The sequence below is a fragment of the Sus scrofa genome, chromosome 14, assembly GCF_054392235.1.
Source record: "Sus scrofa isolate SSC_HxYL_T2T_F1_AM1 chromosome 14, Sscrofa_HxYL_maternal_Yorkshire_Landrace_v2.0, whole genome shotgun sequence".
NCBI classification, from domain to species: domain Eukaryota; kingdom Metazoa; phylum Chordata; class Mammalia; order Artiodactyla; family Suidae; genus Sus; species Sus scrofa.
Window position 1 is genome coordinate 108,253,462 of NC_139396.1, and position 15,093 is coordinate 108,268,554.

Genomic DNA, 15,093 nt, shown 5'->3' on the forward strand with positions numbered 1-15,093 from the left:
TAAGGATCTGGTATTGCTGTGAGCTATGGTGGCAGGTTGCAGACATGGCTCAGATCCCATTTTGCTGAGGCTGTGGGTTTGGAAAGATTCTGGGTTGGTGAATGCATTCATGTGTCAGGAGAGTGGCACATCCCACCTCTATGGACAGAAGCTCCTGTGCTCAGGACCTTTTCAAGTCTTCATCTGGCTTTTCATTTGTATTCATCAATATCCTCTGTAATAAACAAGTAAATGGAAGTAAAATGTTTCCCTGAGCTCTGTGAGCCATTATAGCATATTATCAAATCTAAGGAGAGGGTGTGGGAACCCCTGATCTATAGCCAAGTCAAACAGAAATGTTGGTACCCAGGGAACCCAGTACTTGTGACCAGCCTCTGGATGGGGGCAGTCTTGTGGGACTGAGCCCTTTACTTATGGAATCTACACTAACTCTGGGTAGTCATTGTCAGAAGTGAATTAAGTTAAATTAATTAAACCCAATTGATGTCTGTAGAGGATTGGAGAATTGCTTGGTGTGGAAAATCCATACATTTGGTGTTAGAAGTGTGAGCAGAGGAACAGTTTTCTTTCAGACCTCTTTGCTACTCTGTCACTCTTCATGTCCCAGTCATCTCATCCTCTAGCTTTAAACACTATTTGCAGTCTGACAACCCATACATTTTAGTCTTTGATTCTGACTTGTCTTCTGAAACTCAGATTTCAATGTTGTATCCAGCTGCCTGTTGCATCTCTCTGTCTGGATATTGAACATGTAACTCAAAATTAATATTTCCACCTTTGCTCTTAATCTCTTCCACAGCTTCTTCTCCCTCAAACTTCCTTATTGTAATGAAAAACAATTGCATTCTTCTAGGTCCTCGGGCCTAAACCCTGGACTCTCATCTTGTCCTTTTAGGGCTGCACCCACAGCATATGGAGGTTCCTAGGCTAAGGGTTGAATCAGAGCTGCAGCTGCTGGCCTTCGCCACAGCTGCAGCCACGCCAGACCTGAACTGGTCTGTGACCTACACCACGGCTCATGGCAGCGCCGGATTCTTAACCCATTGAACAAGGCCAGGGATCAAACCTGCATCCTCATGGATACTAGTCAGAGTCATTCCTACTGAGCCATGAAAGGAACTCCTGACTCATCTTCTTGTTAATCTATCCAATTCATCGTCAAGTTCTGTTGCCTCTATCATCAATGCAGCAACATATCCTTGGCTTTTTCTTACCTCTGCCACTGCCACCTTCAACTTAGCAACCATCCTCTTTTGTCTGGGCTTTTTAAGTTGTCTGCTGATGGATTTCCTAGTTTTCACCTTTGCTCCTTAAGATCTGAATCTCCATGCAGCTGATAGATGTCTCCATAGAATTTTCTGAAAAAAAAAAATCCCATTTTTAGTAGATTGTGTTTGTGAAAGGACTTTTCCAGGGCCATTCCCACTCTCCTTTGGGGAGCCTGGATGGGAGAAATTTACACTGTGCCCTCATTCTTAGATTGTCTGGTTACTATCATGTCTTCAAGCAGCTGATCTCAATGCTATCAAGTATTTTTTCATTAAGACCACTTTTCTAGGGATGGTGGAGTCTGAGTACTTGGTACTAGATCTGAAGTTATTTTTAACTTCAGATCAGCTATTCATGCTTAATCAGTCAGCTTCATAGTGAAGGTGTTAGACTTTCTGGAATGGAGGTTGGGACCAAGACTCCAAGGAAGTCACATAATTCTAGTACAGGGGCCTCTGGTCTACCTAGAGCTCATTCATATGCTCCATCACCTGGACTTCTTCATCTGATTCAGAGCTAAGAGAAATCCCCAGTCTTGTTTTACTCTGAAGCTGAGATGGAATGAGTGGTTCTCAATATGTGGGGCTATATCTTATTACTTTAAGAGGCAGATGAGTCAGTGAACCAGACCTCATTTGTGGGGCCACAGAAATAAGACTCATCTAAAAATAATGAGCAAGAAAATGAGAAAGGCATGTCAGTAGTTCCGTAGGAGATGGGCGGTAAAGTAGAAAACTGAGATGGGATTTCAGACATAGGGAGAAGGGCAGGTAAGACAGAGACCTAACTGAATAAGACCGGAATGAGGGCCCAAGTCTCAAAGCAATAGCCTAGGTACAAATCAGAATGGTGTCAACATCCAGAGTGACTCGAATATAAAACTGTAAGCCTGTTAATTTTCCATCCTGTTACAATTTCAGGTTATAGGTAGGTGTGGGGACTAGGGCTTGCAGATGCCAGCTTCACAGTTTTAGATGTCACTCTTAGGCATGCAGCCTGAAGGACAGGAGCCAAGAAAGAAAATGCCTCTTATTCTCTCGCTTTGTGTCAGGTCTGATATTCAGTGCTGCACAAGCATTTTCTTATTGATTCTTTAACAACCTGTTAGTGAGGAATTATTGTCTCTATTTTAAGGGGGGGGGGAATTGAGATTCAGTGATATCAATAAAATCATTTAGAGCCACACAGCCAGTGAGCCGTAGAGTCAGGGTTCACACCGCCTGTTTCTGATTCTATGGTCCATGCTCTTAATGATAGCACTGCATTCTTAGCCTCAGGTCCTAAGGCTAACGGAGAAAACCACATCTAAGTAATCAGACAGTGAGCAGCTTGAGGGTAGGGACCAGCTGCTTTCATCTATGTGTCATTAGCATCTGGCACAGTAATTTGCAGACGCTTAGTAAAAATACACTGAATTAAAGTGGACTCATCTCATGTTATCTTTCAAATAATTGAAGAAACACATGAGAATAATTTGAGCTCCTAACAATTTGATAATCTCTAGTATAGGTTAGTGTGCCCATTTTTTTTTTTTGTCTTTTTTGTCTTTTTTGCCATTTCTTGGGCCACTCCCGCGGCATATGGAGGTTCCCAGGCTAGGGGTTGAATCGGAGCTGTAGCCACCAGCCCACACCAGAGCCACAGCAACGCAGGATCCGAGCCGCGTCTGCAACCTACACCACAGCTCATGGCAACGCCGGATCCTTAACCCACTGAGTAAGGGCAGGTATCGAACCCGCAACCTCATGGTTCCTAGTCGGCTTCGTTAACCACTGCGCCACGACGGGCACTCCAGTGTGCCCATTTTTATCAGTGAATTTTTATTTCATTGCACCTAGACTTCTATTATTATCCTGCATCTTATACTTTATACATCTCAAACCATTTGCCTCTTGGCGATATAGCTGAAATACAGGCTTACTTTCTGATCTTGGAAAATCAACAGCTTTGTTTTCATTATAACTAATATTTCTCTGAGCATCTAAGTCCATTGTCATGGTTACTACACCATGGAAACATGCCCCTTCTGCCAGACTCTGTGTCCTTAAAGGCACAGGAGGACACTAGGACAGGGCATGGTGGGATGTGAGAAAGCTCAGTTTGTTACACAAACCAGAGTTCATTTGTGGCAGAGCCTATACATGCATTTTAATGTTTAATATCATCCACAAAGCAACTCTCCCTTACCTTAGAGGAAAAGAAGCAGCCTAAAAGAATCCCAGCATTAAAGATGCTTCATGTTGTGAAAAAAACACATAAGTGATTCACAGAAATGCAGTGTTTGAGCCTCAACTCAAGGGTGAATGGAAATAACATAACTATACATTTCATTGAGTTTGTTGGGGGATGTGAAGACCCATGTGCTGTGCCAGCTGTGAGAAGCTGTTGAATTGGGATTTCTGGTTTGAGCTCTGAAAATAGCCAAGGACTTTGCACCAATATCTGGATTCCTAGGACCTCCAGTGTACTTGTTGGAATGGCAAGAGTGAGAAGGGCCTTCATGCCAATTCCTCCACCCCCTTCTTACTCACCAATGGTAGGGGCTGTGGAAAACTGATCTCCGTTTCATACCCAGAACAGTTTGAGGATTTTCTTTCCTGGAGGTCTCTACACTGTTCTCTCTTCCTAACCCACAGACTTTCCTTTATACAAAGAATAAGGCCTCTTCCTCTTAAGGTCAAGCCTCTATACTGTGGTTGTCAAAGCATGGGCCCTGAACCAACAGCATCGATATGCAGATTTTCAGTCCCCATCCCTATCTGTTGAATCAACAATCTGTGTGTGATTATTTCTTTTCTTTTTTTTTTTTTTTTGCCATGGTATATGAGAGTTTCCAGGCCAAACATAGAACCCATGCCTCAGCAGTAAAACAGGCTGCTGCAGTGACAATGCAGGGTCCTCAAACCTTGCACTAGAAGAGAACTCAAACAATCTGTGTTTTAACAAGATCCAGGTAATTCTAATGTCCATTAGGATTTAAGTACCACTGTTTTAGGAGTTCCCAGTGGCGCAGCAGAAACAAATCTGACCAGGAACCATGAGGTTGCAGGTTCGATCCCTGGCCTTGCTCAGTGGGTTAAGGATCTGGGGTTTCCATGAACTGTGGTGTAGGTCACAGATGCAGCTTGGATCTGGCATTGCTGTGGCTTTGACATAGGCCAGTAGCAACAGCTCTGATTCAACCCCTAGCCTGGGAACATCCATATGCCATGGGTGCGACCCCAAAAAGACCAAAAAAACAAAAGAACCATGTTTTAAACTCTGAAAGAAGCTCATTTTGATGTACAGAGGACTTGATAATAAAGAGGGAAGCTGGCATTTGATTTTTGCATCAAATGTCTTTTCATTCAGTTTGATCAAATCCAGTGTTTAAACTTTCTTTGTCTCACCAGAGCTTGCAAACTGAGCACTTGATGCTCCATCATTTTTGTGTTTCTTTGCAAATTGTATTCTTACCACTGTAGGTGAACCCTGATGCCTCTTCACTTTATTAACAGGTCCTGGATAGAAGGTAAAGATAAGGAACTAGTCTTTGATGCAGGGCGTGGGAAGTTAGCCTGGACATTGTGGTGGTGGAGGAGGGGGGGGGCAGGAGTTAAAGCAACCACAGAGAGATGAGGATTGAAAATGGTCCAGCTTGGTTTGGAACAAATTTCCTTCCCGGAAAATAGAGGGTAAATGCACATTTAGGGTCAGCGTGAGGTTGGTTCTGAAGCAGGTAGCTGCCCCCTCCTGGGATGGGGAGAAGTATTGTTGCCAGTGCTGGGAGGTATCTGTGCTCCTGGAACAGAGAGATCCATGGCAGAGGGGCATAGAAAGAACCATTCCTAAGAGTGGAACTGCAGAGAGGGCAGCAAGGTGTTTGGGCAGAGATGGTTGTCACAGGAAGCTGGAAGCAATAGTTGCAGAGGTGAAAGTGATGGAGAAGGCAGTACTTATAAGCAGGTGTGACAAAGTTTGCTCTGGCTGACTCTGCTGAAGGCTGTATCCTTGATACAGCCTCTTGCTCTCTTATTAAGTGCTCTGTTGGGAGTGGGAGGGACATGAATGCATTCCGAGGTATGGAATATCTCTCTGTGGAGAAAAGGAAGGAGGTACTAGGATTCTAGCAGAGAAGGATGAGTGCTTCAGCAGATTCAGTGGATGTGCTTGAACTGAGATGAGGAAGAGAAATGATTTATTCTATAAATATGAACTCCATAATCACAAGGTCTTAGGCAACATGCCTTTCCAGAGCTTGGGAATGAAGAGCTATATTTCAAATTTCTTTTTGTAGTTCTAACATGTCTTTCTCTTTTCCTCCTTTTCTTCCAGCTCATGAGTCATGTCTTGTTAGTGTCTGTAGATTGCTGTAGTATCATGTCAAGCTGAGGTTTCCGTAGAAACAAATAGAGACCTTGCTTTCTGAGTCTTGCAGAGTATTTCTGGCAATTTATCTGGAACAGCAGTATATTCTTTTGGACAAGGTATTTGCGCTCCTTGGAGGAAAAACATAATAAACAAAACATTATCCTAGAACAGAGCTCTTCCACTTTCTTTTTTTCCCCCCTTCTTCACCATGTCTGGCTCTGCCAACTCATCTTCAAGTGCTTCCTGAGCACCTCCTGGTGGAGGTTTGTTGGATCCCAGCTGTTCTCCACCCAATTCTGGTGCTGTCTTGCCTCCTCAGGACACAGGCCAGAGAATGTGTGAGAAGGAAGAGTAATGGAAGGTAGAATGAAAAAAGTATCATTGAGGGCACTCATTGTAACAAAGAAAGAGAGTGGAAGGCAGAGGGATCAAATAAAGCTATTGATTATACTCTTGAAAATTTTGGTTATTTGAGATCAAAGTTGCAAATGCTCTGTGTGCTCCAAAAATTTGGGGCAAGTTTGAATTCTAATCAAAATACCTAGGTGGTAGTCTGGAAATAATTGGATTTTAGAAGGAAAGGGAAGCTCAAAAGATAATAAAAATTCCTTATGACCATGTCAGGTGGGCTTAAAGAGGGGGTACTAAATTAGAATTGGGATCAGTAATGGCGTTGTGAGGGTTAAGTTAATAGGAATAGGTCTGGAGTCAGCAGATTTTCCAAACTGCTTTGGCCTTTACACTCAACAGTCTGTCCCTATGGACAGAGGTTGTTCAACAACCCACATTTTATTATCTATGGTTGTGCCTTGTGGTGATAATCCACAGCCTCTTTTATTTTAGATACATCTATAGTCTCCGTTTGCGATACAAGCAGAGCTAGATAGTTAGTGCTGAGATTCTTTCCCACCCCCCTTTATTTAATGTTTAAGGTTTATGCAAGTTTACAATTCATTTGAATCTCTAACATGTAGCTGCTGGATGTTGTTAAAGACATATCTATATCTGGGTATACCCTTGGCAGGAACACCCAGATGCATGAGGAATCCATCTGTGGGTTTTTTTCTAGAAGTGATGGGTGGCTTCCATAGGTTATAATGGGCTCTCAGGAGGTTATTATCATTTCACAAGACCCGCCTTGGACCGTGTTTCACAATCAGGGGTAAGGGTTGCTTTTTTTCTCACTCCATCCATCTCATCTGATGACGACCCTGCTCCATATTGTGGAATGTGTATCATTTGGAGAACATAAGAAGGTAAACTGTGATAAGATTTTAAAATATGATACAATGTGGAGATACAGCTGTAAAAATGGTGTTTTTCTTCTAGGCTCGAGATGTCCCATAGCCTCGTTCCCTAGAGCTGTGTTTTCATGTGAACAATTTGGCTATTCACAAATATGGGAAACAAACAGTTCTTTTTCCTCTGTTATCTTAGTGACCCCTGGATCCACAGTTAATTCACAGGCTGTACATTATTCATGATGCAACAAAAAGATGATGTTTAAGACAGAAGAGCTAATTTTATTTGCATACCATTTTCCAAGAGAATGGTGAGAGTGGTGGTTTTAATACAGGCCTACCTGTTCTTTGACTGTTTAACCATAAAGTGGGTATGTGTCCTGTGCCCTTACCTCTGAATAGGCTGTGACTGCTTCAACCAAAAGGGTATTACAGAAGGCTTTATGTGTGACTTCTGAGGCTAGCTCATGAAGGCCATTCAGCCTCTGCCTCATTTTCTGGACCATTCACTCTTGGGATCCTGACCTACCATGTAATAATTACAACTACCATTAGGCTGCTATGATGGAGAGAGTAGATGTAGGTGCTCTGTTTGAACCAACTATCCAGACTTATGAGTAAAAGATCTCCAGATGATACCAGCCCAGCTACTTGAATCAACCTCACCTAGTCAAGTCTTCTGAGCTGGGGCCCCAGACATTGTAGGGCAGAGAGAGTCAGGCCATCCCTGCTCTGTCTGGTCCAAATATCCAACCCATAGAATCTGAGATTATATGAAATCATTGTTGTCTTATGCCACTGAACTTTAAGGTAGGCTGTAGATAATCAGAATAGTAGTTCAAGTTGGAATTTGTACATGAATAGTTGTACAGTGTTAATAACAACACACTGTACAATTCCTATTCTACATTCAGGAGACTAAGGCAAAAGTAAGGTATTTCCAGTGACTTGAAGTTGGAGTGGACTACATAAATGCTTTAGTCCTGGGTAATCATGAATTCACTGAGAGGCAACCATGCCTCACTTAGGGGCCACATCCCCAGGGAATAGCCAACTCACAGGAGCAGTCACCAGAATAGTAACTGGCCAACTGGATTGTCCTCAGGAGAACCTGTCCCTACAAACATTAATGGCCCTGTTGGATACCATCAAGCTGTCCAAGCCCCACTGTGCCCCTCACTTTGGCAGGGATAGTTGGTGTATTAGTCAGTGTTCCCTAGGGAAAAACAGAAAAGCGTATTTTATAAAGGAGGTTTAAATTGGTTATGTAACTTGTAATGACTATCTATGTAGTGCTGTATATCATCTTCCCTAACTAATATTTGGTGGCTTAATACAGAAGCACACATTTATCTCATAAATATAGGTCTGTCCCTAGAAAGAGAAGTCCTCATGAAAGAGTAGTGAGGACTCCAGAGCTGCACTGGTAGGTTAAAGAGGAGCCTCAGCAGGGTGGTATTTAAGCTGTGTTGGAGATTGCCATGCTGCAGATGTTCAAATTTATGGTGGGGCCACTCTATGTCAGGGCTCCAGCCACTAAGATGAAGCATGCAGCTGTCGATGGCACTACTGATAGTGGCTGGGACCAGGAGTGTAAAAAGATGCTGGAAACATAGCTGTCTGTTCACTGTCAGAAAATGAAGCTGCACATCTTTTCTTCCCTCTACTTCTTTTCTAATCTTCTACCACTGCCTCCCATTGGCCGAAGCTAACAGGAAGATAGTTCACAAAGTGTTTGGGGATATGTAGTTTGCTGGCTGCCAGTTCTAGACTCACTGAACAGATGAGGGATAGTATTAGAGCTGAGAAATAATAAGTACCTAATGGACACGGCTGGAAATTTTAATCCCTGGAATCTTCAAGAAAACCCTCTGAAATATCGTCTGTATATAACAATACATTAGGACTCCTTTTTGGTTGAAAATCAAATTCAGACTAACTTAAGCAAAAAGTAAAATTTTGGCTCCTGTAAGAATCAAAAAATAGCTAAGTTCAGGTATATGGTTAAATGATGTCATGAGGGTCTGGTCTCTGTCTGCTTTTCTTTGCTTTTCTATTCTTAGGCAGGATCTCCTAGTATCAAAGCAAGATTTCTCCCAACTGTTTTATTATAATAATTTTTTTGTATTGAAAGTTTAGTTGACTTACAATATTGTGTTAGTTTTAGGTATACAGCAAAGCGATTTATATATTTATATATTTATATATATATATATATATATACACACACACACATATATGTATATATATAATTTTCCATTATAGGGTATTAAAGATATTGAATATGGTTCCCTGTGATATATAGTAAATCCTTGTTGCTTATTTATTTTATGTATAGTAGTTCATATCTGTTAATTTATCCCTAATTTATCCCTCTCCCCCCTTTCCTCTAGTATAATTACTTTATAGCTATGCAAATAACAGAAATAGAGATTCTTCCTCTCCCTTTCAGCCACTTTACTTAACATACCTGGGTCAGCTGTGATTGGTTCTAATATGTCATAGGCAGATTCTGTTAGGTTCAAGCACAAAAGCTGGCTGGGGTTCAAGGAATGGCGATAATTCCAACTTGGACTTAGTTCAAACATGCTTTACCTCCAAAGCATCGTCTAAGCAGGGCAAAAATCATACATATAGATAAGATGAGGGTGCAAATGTGTGAACAAGGCTCCCCAGTGACCTTGTTTTGCTCATAGGTAAGCTTAAGGTCTTAGCAACCCCTATAGAAGAGATGTTCATGAAGTCAGAGGACCAGATGCCTTTAACTCACTCAGCCACTTCAGCACCCAAAAACCACCTCTACTATGATCCAAGGCAATATTATCTTATTCAGCAAGAAATGATCCATTCATAATATTCAGATCTTCAAATTCTTGATATACTAGCACTTTAGCAGCCTCCTCTTTCCTGCAGTAAATGGCAGAGCCTAGGGAGTTTCTAATTATATCTACTTAGGGTGTTTCCATGGTCATCCCTGATCATGGTTTGTCACCCTACCTCTGCCTCTGACTTTGATAGCCCAGTTGTATGGATTAGGGCCACATGTCTATCCCTGGACCTGAAGTAAGGTGAGCCTAACCCAATATATATTCAAAGTCAAGGGGAGAGATGATTTCACAAAAGAAAATATTGGGCACTCTTTTCAGAAGAAGAGAATATGGGTGCCAGGGAAGCAAAAACAATATGTCTATTAGAATGGTTTCCTTTTATTCTTGTTACAGAAGATCCTGAGCATAAGCCCCTGCCTGCTTTCAACAACTTGGGAAAGGAGCCCTCAGTACTTTCTCCAACTCAGGCTTTTGTTTCTCTACACCCAGCATTGTCCACCGTTTCTCAGCTGCCATCTATTTATTGAGGATCATTGTCAATGCACCTCTGAATGCCATGCCTACATCTCTGGGTAATGTTCCTCCAAACTTGGCAGCTGTCCACTCTTTTTCAGCATGTACTGTCTTAGCAATGCTGTTCTTGCTGTAAGAAAGCGTTCCCATGTTGATTTTCTAGCAGGGTTCTGAATTCCTTCCAGCTCCTCTGGTTTTCTAAGGTGCAATCCATTCTATTGTTTTCAGTTGAGGAGTTCCCTCTAGCCAAGAATTACTTTTTGTTAAATCATCCTTTCCAAATGTTTTCTCTACAATCTCTGTAATGAACTGACAGATGGGTGTCTGATCTTCAGGAGATATAATGAAGATTTATTTTCTAAACTGTCAGGACAAGCCAAGGTTATCATACAAGAAAACTAACACACTGCAAATTGCACTCAATTCAACCAAAAATGTCAATTTCATTGGCTGTGACTTTTTCCTCTGTATCCCGTTGATAATATAGATATACTTATATATTCAGAGCTTGTATCATCGCATTGATTACCTTGCTGATAAACACTAATTTTTGAGAAGACCAGAGCTTTCATGAGTTCCATAAATCTTATCACATTCAGGATAATACTTTTAAAATTTTAACTAAGAATGGATAATGGTTCTGGTCATTTGGTTATTCTGTGTCCTTCAGAGAAATGATCTGAATATCCCACTTGGGCAACTTGAAGAAAAATGCCCACATCTATAGATCATCAATGAACACTGAATAAGCTTAGGTCCAGTTTATGCCTGCCCATAGACAGTGAACTCTGGAGGATAGAAATATTACTAGGTGACATCATGGTAGAAGGAATAGATCTGCCACAAAGAATTTCCAATTTTCTAAAACCAACACAAACTTCTACCCTTGCTAATAAATAACATCTGAGCCACTTGACTTTCTAAAGGGCTCTGTTCTCCTACTCATATCTCAGCTTCCTCCCCTGTTCCTCTCTTAAAGAGTTGTTGCTTAGGAATTTTTTCATAAATTGAATCCACCTGGATCCCTATAGATCGCTTCTCTTTGTAAAGAACAGTAACAGGCAAATATTCTGCAAATTAATACCACAAAATAGTTGGCCTCTCTTTGTCTGAAATCTACACAGTAGCTGCAATGCCACAGCTCGGTAGCCAGCAATTCACACTAAATGCTCTGGTGGATGAATTGGCTCTGTACCCAGAGTGAACAGTGCAAGCAAACCATAAAAAAGTAAAATGTACTAAACCACCAACTGACATTATGGAAATAAGACACTTGCTGGCCAAAAACCACAGTGTATCAATTAGCGGGATCTTAGTATTTGGCAGTGAGAACTCTTGGTTCTGGAAACAAAATGCTACATGTTTTATGCAGTCCTATAGTAAATATTTCCTTTGTATTCAAGGAAGACAAACACCTGCAGTATGTATTGGGAAAGCTCAGAATATGGTATTAAAGTTTACATCTATTCATTTTGAAGCTTCCATCAATTAATCTTGGTCAACACCATAACTGCTATAATCACCTAATGGGTTAGCCCATTTGCTTTTTTTCTCCACAATTCTCTGTAATAATTTCAAGGACACAAGTTGTTCCCCCCCCAATCCTGTGGAAGGGATGATGACAAGTACTCTTGATTGCCTGATAATTTCAAATGAGACATTGCAGGATGTTTCAACTTTGATGGGGTCCTCAGAACAGATGTAGGCAAAAGGTTTTGAATCTGTCAGTTCTCCCAGAGTTGAGAGGTTCAGAGAAGAAAGTTCACATGAGCCAGATTCACAGGGGCCTCACCTGGTGGAATCCTGGAGATAACATGTTCTTGGATCAGCCTGACAAGGATCTGGCTTTGCTGTTTATTAGTTCATTGACTTTGGGAACATCCCTTATCCTTTGTGAATTTCAGTTTCCTCTTTTGGAAAATGGAGAGATTACCTACCCAATAAAATTATTCTGAGAATGAAGAATAACATATGTAAGTGAAGTAAGAGTTTTAACTAAAGAAACAAGCCCCCCACCCCTGCTGAAGAAGCAGGTATGTGACTGACAGCAGCTTTGCTGGGCCCATACCACCCTTATTTTAATCTTGCAGCAACTATGTGTTTTATGTTCCTGCTAGCAGCTCTGCTAGCAATGCTACAAGAATTGCTTATCAATTTCATTTTTGTAATCTTGTTTACTCAGCTTCTTAGGCGGGAACACTGTCTGCTCCGTAAAGGGGGAGGGCTGGGCTACTTGTGCGTGGAGCGGGGGAAAACAATGCTGAAGTCTTGTATAAAAGTTACAAAGACCTGCTTAGACTCTGGAGGCTACTCCTGTGCTGAATAAACCTTGCTATTCTGCATCTCTGAGTGCTATTTGTCTCTTTTCCATGCCACGGTTTCTGCAACATAAGTAACCTAGCCTCCTGCTTGGGGTACAGTAGGTGACCTTAAATAGTATTACTCACAGCAATGTAAAATGTGAAGGGACACCAGTGGCTGGTTGACTGCTCAGGCAGGTAAAAATTATACCCCAGAAAAGTGTTTTGTGGCCATAAATTCAGGATAAAGATTTTTGGGTACTTTTGATACTCTTTAGGGAGAGTTATGTTTGATTTATTATTATTTATTATTTTTTACATAATGATTTTTTTTTCCATTATAGCTGGTTTACAGTGCTCTGTCAATTTCTATTGTCAATCAAATCATGGTGACCCAGTTACACATACATGTATGCATTCTTTTTTCTCACATTATTATGCTCCATCATAAGTGACTAGACATAGTTCCCAGCACTACACAGCAGGATCTCATTGCTAATCCATTCCAAAGGCAATAGTCTGCATCTGTTAACCCCAAGCACCCCATCCATCCAACTCCCTCCCCCTCCCCCTTGGCAACCACAAGTCTATTCTCCAAGTCCATGATTTTCTTTTCTGTGGAAAGGTTCATTTGTGCTGTATATTAGATTCCAGATATAAGTGATATCATATGGTGTTTGCCTTTCTCTTTCTGACTTACTTCACTCAGTATGAGAGTCTCTAGGTCCATCTGTCTTGCTGCAGATGGCATTATTTTGCCTTTTTTAATGGCTGAGTGGTATTCCATTGTGTATATGTACCACATCTTCCTAATGCAGTCATCTGTTGATGGACATTTGGGTTGTTTCCATGTCTTGGCTATTGTGAATAGAGCTGCAGTGAACATGCAAGTGCATGTGTCTTTTTAAAGGAAAGTTTTGTTCAGGTATATGCCCAAGAGTGGGACTGCTGGGTCATATGGTAGTTCTATGTATAGCTATCTAAGGTACCTCCATACTGTTCTCCATAGTGGTTGTACTAATTGACATTCCCACCAACAGTGCAGAAGTGTTCCCTTTTCTCCATATCCCCTCCAGCATTTGTTATTTGTGGACTTCTTAACGATGGCCATTCTTACTGGTGTGAGGTGGTATCTCATAGTAGTTTCGATTTGCAGTTCTCTAAAATCAGGGATGTTGAGCATTTTTTCTTGTGCTTGTTGGCCATCTGTATATCTTCCTTGGAGAAATGTCTATTAAGGTCTTTTGCCCATTTTTCCCGTGCATTGTTGGCTTTTTTGCTGTTGAGTTGTATAAGTTGCTTGTATATTTTAGAAATGAAGCCCTTGTCATTTGCATCATTTGAAATTATTTTCTCTCATTCTGTAAGTTGTCTTTTTGGTGTCCTTTGCTGTGCAAAAGCTTGTCAGTTTGATTAGGTCCTATTGGTTTATTTTTGTTCTTATTTCTGTTGCTTTGCAAGACTGACCTGAGAAAACATTTGTAAGTTTGATGTCAAAGAATGTTTTGCCTATGTTCTCTTCAGGAGTTTGATGGTGTCTTGTCTTACATTTAAGTCTTTTAGCCATTTTGAGTTTATTTTCGTGTATGGTAGGAAGGTGTGTCCCAGTTTCATTGCTTTGCATGCAGCTGTCCAGGTTTCCCAGCAATACTAGCTGAATAGACTGTCTTTTTCCTATTTTTTGTTTTGCCTCCTTTATCAAAGATTAATTGACTGTAGGTGTCTGGGTTTATTTCTGGGTTCTCTATTCTGTTCCATTGGTCGGTCTGTCTGTTTTGGTACCAGTACAACACTGTCTTGATGACTGTGGCTTTGTAACATTGCCTGAAGTCTGGAAGAGTTATGCCTCTTGCTTGGTTTTTGTTCCTCAGGATTGCTTTGGCAATTCAGGGTCTTTTGTGGTTCCATATAAATTTTTGGATTGTTTGTTCTAGTTCTGTGAAAAATGTGATGGGTAATTTGATAGGGATTGAATTGAATCTGTAGTTTGTTTTAGGTTGTATGGCCATCGTTACAATATTAATTTTTCCAACCCAGGAGCATAAAATATCTTTCCATTTCTTTACATCTTCTTTAATTTCCTTGGTTAGTGTTTTATAGTTCTCAGCATATAAGTCTTTCACCTCCTTGGTCAGGTGTATTCCCAGGTATTTGATTTATTTTTTTTAAGATCTAAGACAAATTACTTTCATCTTTGACTATTTGAAAAACAGGCAAGTCTTCCTATTCTCTATGTGGCCTTTGGAAACTTACTGGATCTTCCTGAGTCTCAGTTCCTCTGTAATAAAATGGATTTAATATGCCTGGTTTTCTATTTTTGCTGTGAAGATTGAAAAAGATGACATGCATGAGACACTTTGCATAGGGGCCTTAATAAAATAAGTGAGATAACTCACAAGCAAACCAATATTGGCCCTTCTGTTCTTCACTCTCAAGGTGATATTTTCTCTAAATGCCAAGGAAGACCCTTTTCACAGAACTGCCTGTTGGACCTATGAATATGTTCCCAGGAAGAGAAATAAGACTGAAGGTGAAGTTAAAGATTTTTACCACCCAGTGAGCATTATTAGTTGATGATAACCTCCTTGGCTT

The 15,093-nt window shown here is 40.9% G+C and overlaps 1 long non-coding RNA gene across 8 annotated transcripts in view; it reads left to right on the forward strand.

The window, feature by feature from the left end:
* The window catches only part of LOC102160043 (uncharacterized), a 730,195-nt gene that overhangs the window by 329,097 nt on the left and 386,005 nt on the right, over nt 1–15,093 (forward strand). For 3 of the 8 annotated variants that reach the window (XR_014827490.1, XR_014827489.1, XR_014827491.1), the window contains exon 4: nt 10,082–10,260. The exons of the other annotated variants lie outside the window; for them this stretch is intronic. This is a non-coding gene — a long non-coding RNA (uncharacterized LOC102160043). The remainder of the gene's footprint in view (nt 1–10,081; nt 10,261–15,093) is intronic. 8 annotated transcript variants of the gene reach the window in all.